Source organism: Schistocerca nitens, chromosome 10, assembly GCF_023898315.1.
Source record: "Schistocerca nitens isolate TAMUIC-IGC-003100 chromosome 10, iqSchNite1.1, whole genome shotgun sequence".
In the NCBI taxonomy this organism is placed as follows: Eukaryota; Metazoa; Arthropoda; class Insecta; order Orthoptera; family Acrididae; genus Schistocerca; species Schistocerca nitens.
The window spans coordinates 48,789,941-48,796,662 of NC_064623.1; positions in this window are offsets into that span (position 1 = coordinate 48,789,941).

Here is a 6,722-nt window from a genome sequence, read left to right on the forward strand (position 1 = left end):
CTGCATTGTCTGCATCAAAAAATGATATACTGTATCACATCACAAAATTGTGAACTGTGTTCTGAAAATAGCATCAGCTGTTTCATTACTATCATCATTTTTTATTAGCTTTCAAGGAGACACCTGCTGAAACAGAGAAAACTATGCTATCTTTCATTTTCAACAAATTCTACTGAAAGTGGTGCCCACACATTCCATATCAGCATCTCACATTTTGTACACCCACAATGAAGCTTTGAATTTAACTTCAAGTCTTATAAAATTGTATCAATAATTCCTAGTTTAATACCAAAATCAGTAGAAACGTAACTATGGTCATGCATGAATGCATTTGTGAAGCATTTCTAATGACAGTCAGTATGATATTTTGTGGTTTTACTATTATGGAGATGAATTCGATAATTATTTGTGCCTCACGGCTGCATATTTAACACGCCTCCTATCATGTAACCACTGTTAGTCATTGACCCTTCTGAAGAGAGGTTTTTAACAATGCCGAAACCTAGGTCAAGGAGTTTTCAACAAACCTTGTATTATTGCGACTGATTTGCCTGTTTTTCACCTTTTCCTATACAAAGAGTTTTCTCCATAAACTCTTTGCCATGTTAATCATATTTGAACATCATTTGCAAAACAAGAGGGAACACAATCAGCAAAACCGGCTCTACCGTCCACATGATCAGTAATATTTCCAGGATCAACATCTACGGCAGTGTAAACATCAACAGCAGATCTTCTGGCAGGTGCTGGAGCAGCACTTGGACCCATGAAAAGAAGCACAGGGAACAGGAAGCCCACACAAAAGAACAAAAATTTTTGGTACACAGAGGATTGTTGGTGGGAAGCAGTTAACAAAGTGACTCAAGAATCAGAAGAGGGGGTATGTGACTATCAGAACACATACTGTCACAGTGCACTAGAATTAAAGACATTAACTGAGCCCACAGCTTCAAGTATAGACACAAATAGCTAACAGAGGAATACAGATAGAGGCAAACTATTCACTTTTCTACAAATTAACATATTTTGGATTAGAGCTAAGCTTTTAGAATTAGAACATTTGTGTAACATCCACTGGTTAATCCAAAATCAAGCAAATATTAAATTTATTTCCAGAATGAGATTTTCACTCTGCAGTGGAATGTGCGTTGATATTAAACTGGAAGAAAGGAGTGCTAGTTCTGCAAGGTTCGCAGGAGAGCTTATGTGAAGTTTGGAAAGTAGGAGACGAGGTACTGGCGGGAGTAAAGCTGTGAGGATGGGGCGTGAGTCGTGCTTGGGTAGCTCAGTTGGTAGAGCACTCTCCCACAAAAGGCAAAGGTCCCGAGTTCGAGTCTCGGTCTGGCACACTGTTTTGATCTGCCAGGAAGTTTCACAAAATATATTTATTCCCAAGGGTATGTTGTTGCAGACATAATTTGTAGAAAACAGAGAAAGAATGGTGGGGCTGGAATTTTTGTCAAAGAAGAAGAAAAATTTATCAGAATTGATTCATCTACACAGTGTTCAGAACTGGATGGGGAGTTTGGTTGTGCAAAACCAGAGAATGGAAATGTAGTTGTAGTTAGTCCGTATACGTATCCAGATGGAGATGTAAATCTGTTTATCAAAAAATGTGAGGTAATAGTTTAAAAGATCTTGAAGAATAAACCAAGAATTGCTATATGTGGTGATTTTAACACAGAAATGGCAAACACAGAGGGTCAAGTCACAAGGACACTTCTGAATATGCTAAGATCATTGGACTTATATTGTACAAATAACTGTACTACATATAAGAATGGCTGCATAGACAATATTTTAGTGAATTTTAATAGGTCAGATGATACAGTCTTGCAGAAGGAGGTCTGGTTGATCATGAGCCTTTACTTCTCACACTTCATAAGAGGCAACCAATTAAAATTGAAGAACCTAAAATAGTACTGGTAACCGGACGAAAGGAAGAGTACACCAGAATGTTTATTGAGAGACCAGGTAGTTCAAACTGGGACTTTGTATATAATTGCCAATCAGGAAAAAGAGGAGCTGTAATGGCCTTTGCTAACTTTTTAAAGAAACATGCAGATTTATGGTACTCTTGTCCTCCAGAAAAAAATTAGGTCTCCAAGTGGACAAAAAGATAAAAGGCTGAACTGGCTTTCTGAAGAGCTTGCAGAAATCAGAGAAAACATGTTCATACTGTACCAGATGTATAAGCATGCCTGCACCCAAAGGACAGAACAGACAGGGAACATTTACAGGTTCTGTCTTAAATGCAAAACAAAGTCTACAATGATAAGCACCTCATGGCAAAATACTAGCACTGGGAAACTATATAGAAAAGGGTCCCAATACATGCAAGGCAGCATAACAAATAATAAAACTAGGGGACACATCAAAATGCACACAAGCAGTTCCACTAGATATTGAGGAATTTAATCACTACCTTTTAAACTTGGTTAAAGAAATATGAGACAATATCAAAGCAACAAGTTCATCAACAATGGACCTGAGTTTCCAGGTGGCACATATTTCAATGCAGTACTATCACATCTGATGATAGTATAAAAACTGTTTCCAAATTTTCAAATTCTGAAAGTACGGGTTGCTATTGGTTGCTGAATCACGACATTAAAAGGACAATACACTCAGTCTTTACACTATAATCTTTTATTTTTAATAAATATGTAGAATTTGGAGTATTTATAGGATAACTCAAGGTGTCAAACGTTACCCCAGTTTTAGGGGTCAAACAACTTCCCCAAAGCTACAGAGCTGTCTCAATTGTGCCAATATTTTCAAAGATATTTGAGGAACTGGAACACACACAAATAAGCAGCTACATTGAAAAACACAATCTCCTATGTAACAATCAGTTTGGCTTTCACAAGGGGAGGAACACATCAGTAGCCCTTTTGGAAATGGTGGATCAAACTTTAACAGCTCTTTAAGACAGCTATTATGTGACCGAAGCAAAGCATTTGACTGCATTTATGTTGTTATACTAATAAGGCAATGCACCATGGTCTAGGGGTAGTGTCTGATTAGCAATCAAAACGTCCTCAGTCCCAGGTTCGAATCCCACCACTGCTTAAATTTTAATTAATAATCAGCATTGACTGATTCCGGCACAATAAGTCACCCCCGCTCTGCCAATGGCCTTGTCAAAAAGGGTGGAGGAGTGGACAGAAGTTCAGGGCATACTCTTGTCCTTGGGGTGGGAAACTACCCCCAAAGGCGGAAGAATCAGCAGTGATCAACAGCATGGGGATACAGAAGGCAATGGAAACCACTGCATTAAAACCACGTAACTTGTATCCACAGGACGCGTTGCCTGTAATTGAAAAGTGTCACGATGATCTCACCCTTGGTGAAAGATTCCGAAATAGTCCCCCATTCGGATCTCCAGGAGGAGACTGCCAAGGGGGAGTCTACCATGAGAAAAAGATTGAATACTCAACAAAAGGATAATGTTCTATGAATCGGGGCATGGAATTTCAGAAGCTTGTATGCAGCAGGGAAACTAGAAAACCTGAAAAGGGAAATGCACAGGCTCAATCTAGATATAGTAGGGGTCAGTGAAATGAAATGGAAACCAGACAAGGATTTCTGGTCAGATGAGTATAGGGTAATATCAACAACAGCAGAAAATGGTGTAACGGAAGTAGGATTCTTCATGAATAGAAAGGTACGGCAGAGGGAGTATTACTGTGAACATTTCAGACATAGTGTTGTTCTTGTCAGAATCAACAGCAAACCAACTCCGACAATGACAGTTCAGGTATATATGCCAATGTCGCAAGCTGAAGATGAAGAGATAGAGAAAGTATATGAGGATATTGAAAGGGTAATACAGTACATAAAGGGAGACAAAAATCTAATAGTCATGGGAGACTGGAATACAGTTGTCGGGGAAGGAGTCACAGAAAGGGTTACAGGAGAATATGGGCTTGGGGTAAGGAATGAGAGAGGAGAAAGACCAACTGAGTTCCGTAAAATTTCAGCTAGTAATAGCCAATACTCTGGTTATGAATCATAGGAGGAGGAGATATATTTGGGAAAGGCCGGGTGATATGGGAAGATTTCAGTTAGAGTACATCACAGTCAGACAAAGATTCCAAAATCAGATACTGGATTGTAAGGAGTACCCAGGAGCAGATATAGACTCAGATCAGAATATAGTGATGAAGAGTAGGCTGAAGTTTAAGACATTAGGAAGAATCAATACACAAAGAAGTGGGATACGGAAGTACTATGGAATGACGAGATACGATTGAAGTTCTCTAAGGCTATAGATACAGCAATAAGGAATAGCTCAATAGGCAGTACAGTTGAAGAGGAATGGACATATCTAAAAAGGGCCATCACAGAAGTTGGGAAGGAAAACATAGGTACAAAGAAGGTAAATGCAGAGAAACCTTGGGTAATAGAAGAAATACTTCATTTGATCAATGAAAGGAGGAAGTACAAAAATGTTCTGGGAAACTCAGGAATACAGAAACACAAGTCACTGAGGAATGAACTGAATAGGAAGTGCTGGGGAGCTAAGATGAAATGGCTGCATGAAAAATGTGAGGAAGTCAAAAAAGAAATGATTGTCGCAAGGACAGACTCAGCATACACAAAATTCAAAACAATATGTGGTGATATTAAAAGCATGTGTGCTAACATTGAGAGGGCAATGGGAATGCCACTGCTAAATGCACAGGAGAGAGTGAAAGATTTGTGTGATGTGATAGAAAACAGGAGTCGATTTAGAAAAAAGAGGGGACCCAGTATCAGAACCATAATGTAAATGAGCTTTGCAAGACTTGAGATCAAATGAGGCAGAAGGGATAGACAACATTCCATTAGAATTTCTAAAATCATTGGGGGAAGTGGCAACAAAATGACTATTCACGTTGGTGTGTACAAGGTAATATAAAGTACGTACAAGAGCCAAGAGGGAATAATAAGAGTGGATGACCAAAAACGAAGTGCTCAGATTAAAAAGGGTATAAGACATATACGTAGTCTAGCCCCGATTACTGTTCACTCCGTACATCGAAGAAGCAATGATGGAAATTGGAAGGAAAATCAGTATTTGCTGTATTTTGTTGTTTTATTGTCAGCAAAATCGATTTTCGGTCACTTAGTAACCATCCTCAGTGCCGTAATATACAATTAAAATTGGTAGGCACTGGTATCAAGCTATAACCACAAGCTTAGAGCGATCACATAAACTCTTAAACTATGTGATCGCTCCAAACTTGTGGTTATAGCTTGATACCAGTGCCTAACAATTTTAATTGTATATTACAGCACTGAGGATGGTTACTAAGTTACCGAAAATCGATTTTGCTGATAATAAAACAACAAAATACGGCCAATGCTGATTTTTCTTTCAATTGTATCCACTATTTGGTCGTGGTGCACACAACACGCCATGGAGTCGCCAATCAATGATGAAAATATAAGAAAGTTCAGGAGTCGAATTAAAAGCCAAGGTGAAAGAATATTAATCATACGATTTGCTGATGACATTGCTATCCTGAATGAAAGTGAAGAACAATAACATGATCTGCTGAACACAATGAACAATCTGATGAGTGCAGAATATGGATTGAGAGTAAATCGAAGAAAGAGGAAAGTAATAAGAAGTAGCAGAAACGAGAACAGCGAGAAACTTATCAGGACCTAAGGTCACAAAGAAGATGAAGTCAAGGAATTTTAGTAGCTAGGCAGCAAAATAACCAATGACGGACGGAGCAAGGAGGACATCAAAAGCAGACTAGCAATGGCAAAAAGGGCATTCCTGGCCAAGAGAAGTCTACTAGCATCAAACATAGAACTTAATTTGATGAAGAAATGTCTGAAAACGTATGTCTGGAGTACAGCACTGTACAGTAGTGAAACATGGACTGGGAAAACCGGAACAGAAGAGAACCGAAGCATTTGAGATGTGGTGGTACAGACGAATGTTGAAAATTGGGTGGACTGATAAGGTAAGGAATGAGGAGGTTCTGCACAGGATCGGAGAGGAAAGGAATATGTGGAAAACACTGACAAGGAGAAGGGACAGGAAGATAGGACATCTGTTAAGACATCAGGGAATGACTTCCATGGTACTAGAGGGAACTGTAGAGGGCAAAAACTGTAGAGGAAGACAGAGATTGGAATACAACCAGCAAATAATTGAGGACATGGGTTGCAAGCGCTTCTCTGAAATGAAGAGGTTGGTACAGAAGTGAATACAAATCGTACCAAACCAGTCAGAAGACTATTGGGAAAATTTTTTTTTTAAAAAAAGAAGCTGGAGTTTTATGGCGTGCATGGGAGCATGTTAGCTGTGATGCATTCTTATTTAGGCAACAGAAAACAGTTTGTCTCAGTCACAAACAAATTTCTCCTTAATAGAAATACACATGGGTGTTCCACAAAGATCTATTCTCGGGCCCTTATTCTACGATGTACCAGCCAATGATTTGCCCAAATGACATAGCTCACTCTGCCGTATATTATGCAGGTGATGCAATGCTACTTATCACACATTGGAGCATCTCAGATCTGAATAAGATAACAAAAGAAGCTCTTGATACAGCCTTGGACTGGTTTGCAACTAATAAACTCTGGTGTAATCATGTAAAACCCAACAGCTCCTATTGGGAATGTCCAATGAAATAGAAAATAAGTCAACAAAACTTTTAGCTATTTACATTGACTCCAAATTCCGCTGAGAGGTACAGATCAATTGCGTATGTGAA